The sequence below is a fragment of the Chionomys nivalis genome, chromosome 17 (genome assembly GCF_950005125.1).
Source record: "Chionomys nivalis chromosome 17, mChiNiv1.1, whole genome shotgun sequence".
In the NCBI taxonomy this organism is placed as follows: domain Eukaryota; kingdom Metazoa; phylum Chordata; class Mammalia; order Rodentia; family Cricetidae; genus Chionomys; species Chionomys nivalis.
This window is the reverse complement of record NC_080102.1, coordinates 3,401,309-3,416,899: the sequence shown is the minus strand read 5'-3', so window position 1 is coordinate 3,416,899 and position 15,591 is coordinate 3,401,309.

The window sequence follows — 15,591 nt, the reverse complement described above, 5'->3', positions numbered from 1 at the left end:
ACATTCATCCATCCAAGCATGGTGTGGGAGGTTCTTTTGTCTATGTGTTGCTTTTATTGGTTAATGAATAAAGAACTGGCTTGGCCTTTAGCATGGGAGGAGGAAGTCGGAGTCAGAGAGAAGCCATGGAGCTGCCAGAGATAGACGCTGGGAACTTTACCCAGTAAGCTACAGCCACATGGCAATATACAGATTAATAAAAATGGAACAAATTAATATGTAAGAGTTAGCCAATAAAGCAGTGATTTAATTAATACAGTTTCTGTGTGATTATTTTGGGTCTAAGCTAGCTGGGTATCCAGGAACCAACAAGTGGCCTCCTCCTACACAAGCAAAACCCTCATGCACATTTTTTTTTTAAAGTCTGGTTTTGCCTTGCTTTCTTGTGGATCAACTGCTGTGAGAAAAGCAACCTTAGAAGGAAGCCTCATGTGAGATGAGAGGTCATCTCCCCAGAACCTGTCTGCTCCTCTGCTGTGTGAGGCCCTACCTGGGACCCAGAGCCCCACCCCACCCCACCCCAGCCTTCAGATGACTGTATCCTTACCGACATTCTACAGCTGCAGCCTCGTGACACATCTTGAACCAGAAACGACCAGTTGAACTGTTCCTGATCCTTGACCCACAGAAACTATCGTGTTGACTGCGGTCTTGAGCTGGTGGGTGCTTGACTATTCACACACAGTCACATTTTAAAAATATTAACATTGGGTAAATAGTTGTAAACAGGTAGGCAAGGAAATGAGTCAATTAGCTTAAGACTAACGTAAAATACAGCCTCCACATCCTCGGCATTAGCTTGCTTGAAGGAATGGGCCACAGACCTCAGTTCTGTCCCTTGGTTCCCCCTAAGGCTAAGGGTCAAGCAGGGCTCTCAACCACAACGGCGTTGTCCCTTGACACAGAATCACTCCCTTAAGGACAGTCTCATTTGCTGCCAAAGGATGGTAAGCACCCCATCTCCCACACCCCCACTTGCCACCCTCCTCGCCCCTCACCTCTACCCCACCCCCATCCCTCTCCATTCCTCGGGTGCCAAGAGCAGCTCCACCCCCTCTAGCAAAGCTGTTATATGGCAAATTGTTTCCAGACAGGGTCACGTGTCTAATAGAGCTCAAAATCACCCTTGTTTAAGACAACGATTTTGATCTCTTCATTTGAAGAGCAATTAGAGGGGCTCTGGCTGGGTCCAAAGCTGGTACAAAACTTTATAAAGCTTATAAAATATTTTATTAAAAATCAAAGCAGTAAATAGATTTTTTTAAAAAAAATATGTACTTGGTTATGCAAAGTACACCTATATATAACATAATAATTGGATATCTCTCTCTGCTCCCCGACCTTTGCTGGGACTTGAACTCATGACTTCCTGTAAGCCGGGTAAGTACTCTACTGAGCTACCCGTCCCCACAACTGTATTGGGTATCTCTTCTTCTACTCATTTGCTGTGCATGTCTTCTTTGAAGAAATATCATTGTAGTTGGGTTTTTTTGTTGTTGTTTGTTTGTTTTGTTTTTCATTTTGGGGGCCTGCCATCCAGCTCCCAAATAAACTGCAGAGACGTACTTTATTTATGACGGGCTTAGCTTGGTTTTCCTCTAGCCAGCTTTTCTAACCTAAATTATTCCATTTCTTTTTAACTACATTTTGACCCAAAATACCCACTATGCTCACACCACCACCACCATCTTGAGCCCACACCACCTGGGCTTCATAGCAGTCTCGCGCCTCTGTTAAAGATCAGTTGACATTATTTATGTAACTCCATTTCTGGGGAGAGAGGTCTTTCACTATATTGTATATTTTATCTTTTAGCTTTGAATTACGTGAAAATAATAACCACTTCAGATAAACAGAAAGGAAAACACAGCCAGTTTTGACAGTAACGCTTGCTTTACCATTGTCTCAGTTAAGGTTTTCATTGCTGTGAAATGACCACGCAACTCTATAAAGAAAACATTTGATGGGGGCGGCTCTTACAGTTCAGAGGTCAGTACATTATCACCGTGGGGAGCATGGCAGCGTGCAGGCAGACGTGGTGCTGGAGCTGAGAGTCCTACATCTTGCAGGCAACAGGAAGTCAACTGATTCTCACACTGGGAAGCTTGAGCAAAAGAGACCCAAAGCCCACCACAACAGTGACACACTTCCTCCAGCAAGGCCACACCTCCTATTAGTGTGACTCCCTTTGGGGCCCCTTTTCTCTCAAACGACCGCAACCATCTCAGTATTTCTTTCCTTAACTAAGATACTAAGAAGCTGTGCTAACTCTTCTCTTTGGTAAAAAGCTTTTATCATTATCGCTTGCGCAGCATAAAATAATAGGTCCTTAGGACACACGTGTCTCAGAGTCAGTTAAGTTAGACCTCGTTGTTTTTTCAGTCTTTTTAAGGTATTTCAAGGCACACATACTAGCTCTAGTTCACACCCATATACGCTTCGCTTTTTATTGTTCCGGTTATCTGTAGTCAACGAGATCTGAAAATGTCAAATGAGAAACTATAGAGATGGTCCCACAGCAGGTCCCCACTGCCAGGACAAAGCTCAGAGCAGGAAGCAGCCCCCCCAAGGAGTAACGGCACAAGAGTGCTTGCTAGTCAGATAAACTCAAAACGTCTGGGGCATGCTGGCACCAGATTTAGGATCTCTGTACTATCCAGAAAGGTAAGCTAACATTGGTGGGACGACTGGGACAACCCCAGATGATCAGGCATGCTGGCCTGTGTACAGACTTGCATACAGTTCTCTAAGAATGGTGTATGTACTCGACGCGAAATAACAAGGTCCTGCAGTGTGCACTGACTGAACTGCTGAGAAATTTGACTGGAATTGGTGTTTGCAGTTAAGGCAGAGGAATGGAGAAAGGGTGGGGGTAAAACACACAAGATCGACCTTCAAACAAAGCGTTGGAAAGGCCAGAGAGAGCTGCGGGGAAGGTGAAGCAAGGTTTAAGCCCGAGAGCAAAGTTAGTTCATTTAAAGTCCCTTGTGGGAAGTAGGGATAATGACAGTGTTGTGCCCAAGAAAATGGACCCAAAGTTGACCAACTTTGCCCAGTGAGACTTAAAAAGATTTGTTTTCTTGTGTTTCTGGCTGAAGAGGTGTTTAAAAGATCTCAAGGACAGTCCTGGATAAGGGATCTCTGGAAGAACAACAGGACTATTTAGTATGCCATGGGACAGTTCATTTGAAGTTCATCACTTAAAGATGCCCAAGTCCTGCAGGAGGGCAGGACCTCTCTGTCCATTGCAGTAGAAGGACCCCTGCCCATTGAACAACGTCTCTGGTACTCAGGGTAGGCCTTTTCTTTTCAGCTAACCATTTCTGGAAACGCTCTCTGAGACACACCAGATGTGCACCGTGAGGAACTCCTAGGTACTTTTCAGTCCAGTCAAGTTGACAGCGAGACCAACCATCACACTGGAGTTGGCTTTGATTCTCTTCTGCTGGATCCCACCTCTGGATGATGCTCAGAGGGGCAGAAGTGCCTGCCTTTCTCTCATCGGTGAGAAAAAATGTGACTAGCTCTTCCCAGTGTGTCTGCCTGCACCGCTCTGGAGGAGAGACCCCCCCGCCCCCCACTGCCCTGAGAGAATGGCTATGTGACTCAGGATGGCCTTGAACGCAGAGCAAGTATTTTAGGGCATGTTATGTCTCTTTTACTCAATGGCTACTTTTTGAGGAGGGTCACCTATAAATCCTCATGGTAGAAAGTCAAGTACTTAAATGCATCGTGGAGAAAATGCTAAATTGAAAACTTGTATTTGAATTTAAAAGAATTCTCTGCAAAGCAAGCAATTCTCCCTTATTCTCCCCTGTTCATCTTATTCACGTTATACACTAGTATAGAATTTGGCCTTTTGAACAGCTGGCTTAGTTATATGAAGCCATGACTAACACCAAAAGCCTCAGTCATGGGGTCAAGGCTGGATGAACAAGCGAAAGAGTGGAGTCAGCCCTTATCAGGGTTGCTCTGTGATGAAGCAAAACTAGGAATCCACTTCCTGCCATCCATCTCTTTGGAACTGCATGAAAGGAAGCTAAATGATGCAGGAAAAAAAATATTATTTTAAGGAAGAACTTTCTGTAGGCTACTTTGAGTATCCTAGCTGAATTTTAGAATGCCAAGAAAATGCAACAGACAGATAACCTTCCATTATATTAGAGAGGTGTCCATCGCAGTGGGAAGAGCAGCCCAGAAAATGCAGGGCGAGCTGGATACTTATGAAGGTTGCCCAGCAGCTGGGTGCAGTGAAAGACGCCTGGATACCTCAGTGCTTGGGAGGCTGAGGCAGGAGGATCATGGGTTCCAGATCTGCTTGAGCTACCTGCTTGGAAAAGCCAGACTTGAAAAGAAAACTAAACAAACTGTAAGGGTAGGTTTCAGAGGCCGGTGCTTTTGTAAGAAAGAAACGACAGCATTATTGTTTTCAAACTCACAGGACACAGTTTGAAGGAAGTGATGCCCCGGATCCCCAGTGGAGGATGCCGTCTACTGCAAGAGCTTTCTGGGGAGCAAACGATTCAGCTCTTCTGCCCCGGCCTTGCTTCCAGGCCCCACTGCTGTCTGCACAGCTCAGTGAAGCAGGAGGGAATGAGAACCATCTAGTATCTGCCAGAACACAGCCTGAGCACACGTTTAGCCTCTGATTTGTGTGTCTGAGTCTTCCAGAAATGTCGAGTCTCTCCATCCCCATCAGAAGACATGTTTACATCAATCTACCTCCAGCCTGCATGTGGGGGCCTGTGTCTGTGGGTTCCCTGGCAAGGCCCCTCAGCTGCAGCTGAGGAAGGAAGTTGGTCCGTCACCCAGGAGGCTCAAGCCCCTGCCAATTTGCTGAAGCTAATTGGGCTGCTTTCAGGAAAGGCAGCTGTGGGCATGGTGGGCGTGCTGTGTCTCACCCAGGCTGCCCTGGCTGAGGGTTCTCTTAATCCAAGGCTGTGTATCTGTCCAATCACCAAGGCTTGTCAAAACGTCTCTAAAATAGCTCTCCCATTCTTCCCTTTCTCCCCCGTGGGGCAGATACAGACATGTCTTTCTCAGAGTCCTCTTCAAGACCTGACTTGCTGTCTAGCCGTAGGAGTGTGGGTGGCTACAGGCTCTAGCCACTGGCTTCGTGAGGATCCTCCTCAACTTTCCAACCAGGGTCACTACCTTGGTCAGTCTTCTGTTGCTATAACATAACTCTGCAGGCTTGGTAATGTAAAAAGAATAAAGGTTTGCTCAGCTGATGGTTCTGGGGGCTGGGAGGTCCAAGGTAAAAGAACCACATCCTATGAAAGTTTCCTTATTGATAAGGCAGGGCAAGGCAACAGGGGTATATATAACAGGTGGAGCTAAACAGGCTTTTGAGCAGACCCGCTCTGGTGAATAACCCAGAGTCCAGACCCTCATGATATATCACCTTTTTTTTGTTTGTTTCGTTTTGTTTTTTTTTTTTGAGACGGTTTCACTGTGTAGCCTCAGCTGTCTTGAAGCTCCAGTGATTTAGCTCTGCACTTTGACCTCAGGCAAGCTTTATTTGTTAAAACAGAAACAAAGTATCACGACAACAACCATAAGCCTATGAGGATGATACAAGGTGGCTCATATCTAGGGGGGAGGGGGAGTATCGGCCATAAATGAAAAGGGAGGAAGTAGGTGCACCACTTATTTTGAAACATGGTCTCATGCAGCTCAGACTGGTTTCCCACTGTCTATGTAACTGAGGTAGGCCTTGAACTGTTAATCCTCCTGCCTCCACCGTCTGGATGTTAAGCTTACAGGTGTGTGCCACTGTACCCGGTTTGATGAAGTACTGGCAGTTGAAAGCAGGGCTCTGTGTGTGCTGGGCAAGCGCTCTGCCAGCAGAGTTACACCTCCCAGCTGCCCTGCAATTGAATGCAGAAAGGTTGGCCTTTTCAGAACAACGCTGGAACCACTGGAAACACAGCTGGGGTTGTGAAAGGTTGTGAGGCGCTCTGTGGGTACGGAGAACCACATCCAGGTCATCCGCATGAGCAGTAAGGGCTCTTAGCGGCTGAGGCGTTTCTCCGGGCCCTCGGGAAGGAAATGTTAACAAACTAGATCTCATCAAATATTAAACACGTCTGCTCTATGGAAGATGCTGTTTGAAGAGATGAGAGAAGACACTTGTAAACCATTTATGACAAAGATCTAGTCATAAAAAATGACATCAGTCAGCTTTTCACTGCTGTGACCAACAAAGGAGGAAATGCATTGGGGTTGGTGGTTTCCAAGGTTTCAGACCAAGGTCACTTGGTTCCTCTGCATCTGGGCAGACACCTTGTCAGGGAGCATGTAGTAGAGAATGAGGCTCACCTCACCATAGACAGGAGGGAGAGAGAGAGAAGCCGGGACGCCCAGTGACCTCCTTTCTCCATTCCTGTCCACCTCCCAAAAGCCCTACAGCTGAGAACACCTCAGTGGGTTAGTCAGTATCCAGACAGTTTTCCACAACAGACCCATCTGCGGACCAAATCTTCAGCACAGGAGCCTTTAGGGACATTTTCTATCCACACCAAACAAGAATATGCAAAGAATCCTCACATGGCAACAGTTTAAAAGAATTCATTTAAAAACAGACATCTCCCCAGACACAGGAGAAGAGGACCAACACACATGGAAAGACAGTTAGCATCACGAACTAATAGAAAACGCCAATTGAAACCACAGGGAGCTATCGCTGCCTATCTGTTGGCTAAAATTAAAGGAAAATAGTGATAGCACCAACTGGATCCTGCACATTACTGGTTAGAATCATGCCACGCGTGTTTTTACCACAGGACCCACCAATCTCAGTCTTGGGCATCATAGTTGCTGTGGCTCACGGTTTTAGGGAGACAGTCCATCACGATCCAGCACTATGCGCAGCTGCGAGAGCCTGCCTTGGTGACCCGTCACATAAAGATGGTTTAGGAACAGAGCTTGGGCAGGAACAGGAAGTGGATATCACTGTCAAGGTCCATTCTCAGTAATCACTTCTGCTAACGAGACCAGTCCCAAAGACTTCACAACCTCCCCCAAAGAGCTCCGCTAGCTATGGACAGAGCACGCAGACACATGAGCCTGTGAAGAACACACGTCTACATTCACATTCCAGCAGAAATTTATCTTAATGAAACCAATTCTACAGTCACACAGTGAAACAACACAGAGATATTCACAGCAGCTTGTTTGCAGCCACCCTGAGCTGGAAACAACCCATGACCTTCAATTTGTGAATGGTTCTGTAAACTGTGAGAGAGCCATGCCGTGAACTACGGTTCAGAATCCAAGCCACCCGTGTCTGCAGCAACACAGGTAAACTCTCCAGAGACCTGCCCAAGAAACACCCCCACCCAAGGGATTCCATTCATCTAACAGTCTTCAAATGATAAACTAGAGATGAGGAGCAGATTAGTATCTGGGAGGAGTCGCTGAGAAAGGATGGGGGCAAGGGGATGGGCATAGCCAAAAGAAAAGCCTGACAGCTGAAGGGAATCACGTGGATCTTGACTGCATCGGCGTCAGCATCTCGGCTGTGATACTGTACTTTAGGACGGCACTGCTACCACCGAGGACCAGGGGAGAGACATATGCGATCTCTCTGCGTTAGCATGCTAAGTGAAGAAAGTCAGATGGGAGGTCTGCAAGTTAGCACATGCCTATGCTCTTGTGTTCCTGACATTTGGAGAGCAGAAACACGAGGATTGTGGACTTGAAGCTGGTTCACTACACAGTGAAATCCTGTTTCAAGAAAACAAAAACAAACAAAACCACCAAAGATAGACAGACGAAAGAAAGAAAGAAAGAAAGAAAGAAAGAAAGAAAGAAAGAAAGAAAGAAAGAAAGAAGAAGAGGAGGAGGAGGGAGGGAAGGAGGGAGGGAAGGAGAGCTGGGCAGTGGTAGCATGATGTGGGATTCCCCTCTGTTTACTGTGAATACCATTGGCTAATGAAGAAGCTGAGGTGGGCCTGGCAGGGCAGAATAGAGGTAGGTAGAGAAGGCGTGGGGTGGGATATGACTAAACTGAATGCTGGGAGAAAGAAGGCAGAGTCTAGAGATGCCATGTAGCCACTGCCTGGAACAGATGCACCAGAACCTTGCCAGAACCACAAGCCTCGTAGTAAAATATAAAATAATAGAACAAGAGTAAGCAGAAATATGCTTAAGCTTTTGGCCAAACGGTATTGCAAATAATATAGTTTCTGTGTGATTATTTCGGGTCTGAGTGACCAGGAATGAAACGAGAGGCCTCCTACTACAGTAGCGTTTGTCTTTAATCCCAGCACTCAGGAGGCAGAGGCAGACAGATCTCTGTGAGTTCACAGCTTAGCCTGGTCTTTAAAGCAAGTTCCTGGGCATTCAGGGCTGTTACACACAGAAACCCTGTCACAGGAGGAAGGGTGGGAATCAAATCCCAGGTAAGAAAAGCAACGACTCCATTTTATAAACGCCTACTCATTGACAACCCAACAGTCAGAAGCCAGCGGTTCTGAAGCAGCAATGAGTTTCCATTGAGAGAGTTTGGGAGAACCTGGCCTCCATTACCATGAGTCTCCACTTCCTTACACGCTGGCTTGGGCCAGGGTAGCCTACCAGGCTCTGTACTATGTCCACGTTCCGGCCGGCTGGAGGGGTAAAAGATTGCACGGTGCAACCCTTCCTGCTGAGGACGACTTCTCAGAGTCTCCTGGACTGTGCTCTGGTATTTCTGGCTATCCCTTACAGGGGCAGGGGACACGAGGCTGAGAAATGCAGTCTTTATTCCGGAGAGCCAAGCGCCCAGAGACTATCAGAGGGTCTATTAATACAAGAGGGAAGGAAGAGATATCCGGGAAGAATTTGCCGACTCACCCACAGGCCACACTTGCATCTGGTTCTCGGTCTCACATTTTTATTTCTTCATAAATGTGAACCAGAAATATGACTTATAAATAAAAAGTCATTTACTCATCTTTATTCAGTAATTATAAAATATTTTTGCAAAAGGGGTAGATGCTGAATCATTAAGACAAAGGCAGAGTAGATGAAGCAAAAGGCCTTACGAAGAACTTAAACCTTATTATTGATCTGCAATTTTGAAAATATGCCTTTTGAAAATTGTCTAAGCCAATGATCTGTGCAGTGGGATTCACTTTTAGCTTTGAAAATGCCAGCCTTCTTGTACTTGGGAGGCGGGGCAGGGAAGACGGCTGCCAGGCCCAGGGCAGCCTTCAGCCTGTGCCACACAGTAAGACCTTCCCCAAAGACAAAACAAATGGAGGCTTTGTTTATATGGCCAATCCTTTCTCTGGTATTTTTCAAAAATATCCTGAAAGATGACATTTGAATTTTAATAGCAACTTATATTTATTGTCTCAGTCTATCCCCTGAGTCAGGTAAATACTTGGGAGAAAAAAAAAGATGATTTACCCTCGGTATCACACACAACTGGATTATTCAACTCTGATTTCTTCTTTTTTTTTTTTTTTTTTTTTTTTGGTTTTTTGAGACAGGGTTTCTCTGTAGCTACAGAGCCTGGCCTGGAACTAACTAGCTCTTGTAGACCAGGCTGGCCTCGAACTCACAAAGATCCGCCTGTCTCTGCCTCCCGAGTGCTGGGATTAAAGGCGTGTGCCACTACCACCCGGCTCTTCTTTAACTTCTGATCTCACTTCATGCCTGACAAAATTCAGGCTCTGATTCTTACCAAAATAATAAAATAATAATAATAATTTGTACTTAAAAAATGTTTTTAAGGCAGGGCCTTTAGCCTAGGCTGGTCGCGTACTCCCTATGTAGCAGAGGATAGACCATTTAACTTGCTAGCCTCCTTCAAATTGAGTATGTGCCACCATGCCCAGTATCATAGATGTTCTTTATACAAAGTGCGTCTCACTTCTGGGTTTAAATATTTGGAGTGCATAGATTTATTTGTTATTATCTATATATGATAGCACTAGTCCCTGACAAAATGCTACTGTTTCTTTTTAATTCATTTACTTTATTCATTATTATTTCATTCAATTAACTCTTACCAAGACTTTGCTATCATGTTTGATTTTCCTCCTAAAATATGACTTTGTGTTTGAGAGTGTGCTTGGGTGGGGAGTCTGCTGGGGATCAAATCTAGGGCCTTGCACATTCTAGGCTAAGCGTTCCAGCACTGACCTTCATCCCCAATCCTAGAGGTGTCTCTCTGTGTTCCTTCCTTCCAACCTCAGCACCTGATGTGTGACACACATGAACAACTATCCAATAGGCATTTAAGAATAAATGAAAGAATGAATCCTTTATCTCAAATAATTACAGTAATTCATGGAGCACTGGAAATTATTCTGACATTCTAAAATCCCTGTTCCTAGTCCTGATACTTCCTTTGAGCAGAGCCTACACACAACCGGAGGAAGTGGCAGCTGGGGTCTCAGGCAAACCTGCTCTCTGTCTCTGCAGCAGGCATCGGGGCTTCCGTGGATTTGCTCCTCTCTCTGTTCTCATCCTTTTATTCTCTTGTCCTGACTCTCAACTTGCTCTAATAAGATAATCAAGTCCTCTTTGTCAGCAGCTGAGCCCTTCCTTTGTAAGGCTCGACCTTCCTACGGTGTCCTCCCACCCCACCCCTCCCTGCCCCTGCACTCTTGGCTCTACAGAGGCTGCCTGCCTTTATTTATTTAAGTCTCAAGCACATATAAGGCCAGCTATGACAGGACAGCCACAAAAGAAAGGTGACCTCTTCTTGTCAAGAACTTAGGTTGTTCTTTTACAGTAGTGGGACGGCTTATTGTGTATTGTCTTCCTCTGGCCACTGTCAATGACTCCCTCCCTAAAGACTTTTCGATGGTCCAAGTATGAAGCCGACCAGCAGCATTAGTCTGACTACAAGGAAGAAAGGAATCAGCGGTCAGCGAATAAGAGGGGCGCAAGCTCTGTGACCCTGAACCACAGGAAGCCACATCTGCGGGGCCCAGAAAACAGGCTCTGTTTACTTGTCCTATGTGGGCGCTGAAATACTGAAATAATTCAGGAATTCTGAGGATTTATGGCCGAGAAAGGATGGGAACTCCTCCTCACACCCTTATGCTGAGAAAAACTGCTCTGGAGGGGACGGAGGGAAGGAATATGGAGTCTGCTCTCAGGCCTTGGGAAAATTTCCTGTCGGGTTCCAGGAAAACTGCCAGAAAGTCACTGATGCTCAGTTCCTTCCCAGATGCCTATTTTGCTAGTAAGTGCAGAAATAAAACAGTATTTCTTCTGCTATACACATATGTATGTATGTATGCACACACGCATGTATGCATGCATGCATGTATGCATGTGTGTAAGCATGCATGTGTGTGTATATATATATATGTGTGTGTATGCATGTATGTATACAATATACATCTAAACTTCAATGAGTTCCAAACATTCCCTTCACTGATCCTTGGGTACTCCGGGCTGAACCACAGGCTGTGGGGGCTAACTCAGTCTGCTGACTTTTCCTCCCCAGGACTGACTTTTGAATGGTGAACAATGACTTATGAACTATAAATAACTGTGCTTTTGAAACCAGGGACTCTGCCTCCCTCTACCTGCCTCAAGGACCCAACGGTCAGGGTAACACTTGCTTTTCCTCCCCCAGTCTTCCTTTTTCTTTCCTTGGTATTTTTGCATGGATAAGTACCTCTCCATAGAACTGATGCCTGAATTCGGACAAGCCTCTGAATATTACAAACTGATACCTTCATTTTGGACCTAAAGGGAACAGGCAAAACCTGACCCTACGGGCTGTGGATGTAGCTTAGCAGGACAGCGTTTGCCTATTATATACAAGGCAAGGGTTCAATTCCCAGCTGAGAATAACAAGGACAGTGGCCTATGATTGTAATCCCATTACAGAGACGGAAGCATGAGAATTCAGAGTTCTGGGTCATCCTATGCTACATAGTGACTCTGCAGCCAGCTTGGGATACATGAGACAGCAAGTCTTTCTTTCTTTCTTTCTTTCTTTCTTTCTTTCTTTCTTTCTTTCTTTCTTTCTTTCTCTCTCTCTCTCTCTCTCTCTCTCTCTCTCTCTCTCTCTCTCTCTCTTTCTTTCTTTTTCTTATGAGGTATCTTCTGCTGTGGAAAAATTCTTCTATACACATGAATATGTATTACTCTAATTGGTTAATAAAGAGCTGATTGGTCAATGGCTAGGCAGGATTTGGGGGGGCAGAGAGAATGCTGGGAAGAAGGATGGCAGAGAGAATGCTGGGAAGAAGAAGGGCAGAGTCTGAGGAGTCTGAAGAGACACCATGAGATGCAGAGCGAACAGGATGGGAAATGTATACATGAGGTAAACAAGCCTCGGGGCAGTACACAGACTAATAGAAAAGGGTTAGGTTAAGTTATGAGCTAGATTACAACGAGCCTAAGTTATCGACCGGGAATTTATAGGTAATATTAAGTCTCTGTGTGGCCATTTGGGGAGCGGCTGGAGGGACAGAGCTGAGCTGTGGACTAGACAGAAAGTCTGCCTACCATCCTCACTCTGTAGCTGCAGCAGGCCCGGAACTTGCTATGTACAACAAACTGGCTTAGAACCCACAGAGCTCTGCCTGCCTCTGCTTTTGGAGAGCTGGGATTAAAGCTGTTTCCTATCATGACTATTGGAAGCCCTGCCTCAAAATACTCACACACACACACACACACACACACGCACAGCCTGGCCATACATGGGACCCAGGCCACACAGCTGGCAGCACAGGGTTCCAGGAAAAGCCATAAGCTTACACCACCCAGGAATGGTCAGCGTCTAAAGGGAAGTCCAACCATTAGATAAGATAAGACCACCAGGTGTCCCTGAGTCCAGGACTCACCTATTCCCCTTCTGCCAAAACTCACTAGACAAATGTCATTCAATCAGGGTCCAGAACCCCAAACTCTACTATGATAAACACCCTACCTCAGCTGGGCTGGGCACTCTCTGCTCTCAACCTCTGCGTCGGACAGACGGACAGAGTCCAAGCTGAAGCTTGAATAAAGGCTCTTGGCTTTACATAGAGTGCAGACTCTGTGTTGGCTTTGGGGGGACCTCGTGATCTGGGTGTAACCACACACACACAAAGAGAGAGAAAGAGAAAGAGAGAGAGAGAGAGAGAGAGAGAGAGAGAGAGAGAGAGAGAGAGAGAGAGAGAGTTTAAATTCCAAACCATTTACTGAATCTTACAAATCCTGGGAGAAGTCACACTGAAAGACCCAAGGTTGAAAGACAGCTGGTTCCAAGCCATGATGAATTGAGCCCAGAACACACCAAGTTCACGCTTTGCCCATTTATCAGAGATGACTAAAAAAAACCAGAGAGAGCCTCTGATTCTTGGCGACGGAAGTTCCGTGATTGGGGTAGGGGAAGGTGTTGTAGTGGAGGCCACTCAGGGTGGACAAACAGAAGTAACTGCTGGATTCCAGGACTAGTAAGGGAACTGGGCCCAGCACCTCCTCTAACTGTAGGCCAGTCCGTTTCTAAGATGACAGATACTCAAGACAGGCAGAGGGAGTCACCTTCTAGAAGGAACTTTCCTCACTGACACATAGCAGGGTAGACAGTCACCAGCCATTGTACAAGGAACAGAAGGCTTGTCTGTCTGGAGACTCTGAAGAAGAGCATGTGTCATCCATTGTGGGCTAACAGCTAACTGTAGGAGCAAGGCCAAGGCCCTGACTTCAGTCCCCACCTTGGGGGATGGGGAGTTTTAGTGTCTGGATTCTATTATCACTCTCTTATCAACAGTGACTGCATAAGAACAGGAGGAAACGAGGCGTGGTGTCCTATACCTGTAATCAGGTTTGTAGAAGGTGGAGGTAGGAGAGTCAAGAGTTCAAGCCAACCTAGGCTATAAAGGATGTTTATTAATTAATTTATGGAACATGGATGTTAGTTCACCCTGCAGAAAGGTGGAGTCCTGTGAAAGGGGATTCAATCTTGGACGCTCGTGTCCATTAAACAAGTGTTCTTACTCACTGAGCCATCTTTCTGGCCCTTGAAAAATCAATGTGCACAAAAACCCAGTATTAAGCCAAAGTTTCAAAGAAGACAGGGCTGGAGCCCGGGATGCAGAACAGAATGGATGGTATGTAGAGCAGAATTACTAGGTACAGAATGAGCCAGGTATGGTGGTGCAGCCTTTGTTCCCAGCACTTGGGAAGCAGAGGTGGGCGGATCTCTGTGAGTCTGAGGGCAGCCTGGTCTAGAAGTGAGTTTCCCAGAACAGCCAGAGCTGTCATAGAGAGAAACCGTGTCTCAAGAAACAAACGACAACAACAACAATAGCTACAGAATAAATGAAACAAAGCAAGGCCAAAGTAGCAGACAGAAGAAGAAAATGGCATCAAATAAGTATCAAAGCAAGAAAGCAGTGTGAGCATTATACAGAGTGTGAAGTGTGAGCATTAGAACAGAGTGTGAAGTGTGAGCATTAGAACAGTGTGTGAAGTGTGAGCATTATACAGTGTGAAGTGTGAGCATTATACAGAGTGTGAAGTGTGAGCATTATACAGAGTGTGAAGTGTGAGCATTATACAGTGTGAAGTGTGAGCATTACAACAGAGTGTGAAGTGTGAGCATCAGAACAGTGTGAAGTGTGAGCATTAGAATAGTGTGAAGTGTAAACATTACAAGAGTGTGAAGTGTGAGCATTAGAACAGAGTGTGAAGTATGAGCATATACAGAGTGTGAAGTGTGAGCATTACAACAGAGTGTGAAGTGTGAGCATTACAACAGTGTGAAGTGTGAGCATTACAACAGTGTGAAGTGTAAGCATTAGAACAGTGTGAAGTGTAAGCATTACAACAGAGTGTGAAGTGTGTAGTCCTCCTGGTTCACCTAGAATTCAATATGTAGACCAGGCTGGCCTCAAACTCACAGAGAACTACCTGCTTCTGTCTCCTGAGTCCTGGGATTAAAAGCATACACTGCTATCTAGGTATTTCATTGTTTTTTTTTCTTCCTCTTTTACTATTTCCCATTTTTTCTTTCTCTCTCTCTTTTTTAAATATAGAATCTGATCTAGCTGGAGGTGACCTTGAATTTTCAATCCTCTGTTGTGTAATAATCTTTTTTGTAGACTGAAGGTTTGTCACTTTGAATACTTTAATAAAAAGCTTAACACCACTAGCTAAGCAGGAATTCCAGACACAGAGGATGCTGGGAAGGAGTCGTGCTGAGACACCAGGAGGCCCAGAGGAAGCAGGATGGATAGTACAGAGTAACGGTAACCAAGCCATGAGAAGAACGTAGATTAAACGATCTGAGTTAGTTTACGTTATAAGGGCTAGTTAGAAACCAATCTAAGCTATCAGACACGCTTTCACAATAATAAATCTCCATGCCATTATTGCGGAGTCCTGACAAAAATATTCAACTACAATTCTCTTTTCTCCACCTCCCGAGTGATGAGCACGAATGTGTCACCACAACCATTGCTATGTGGCACTGGAAATCCAACCCAGGGCTTCAGGTATGGTGAGCAAAACTCTAGCAACTCAGCCCATCTAAAATACAGGATGAACCAGCCATCCTCAAATGCCTTGGCCTGCTCCATGATCCTGGTCAGAAAGATTTATGGTCCAGGCCCACAAGAAGAGGGCTTCACTTTGTGTCCCACTAGC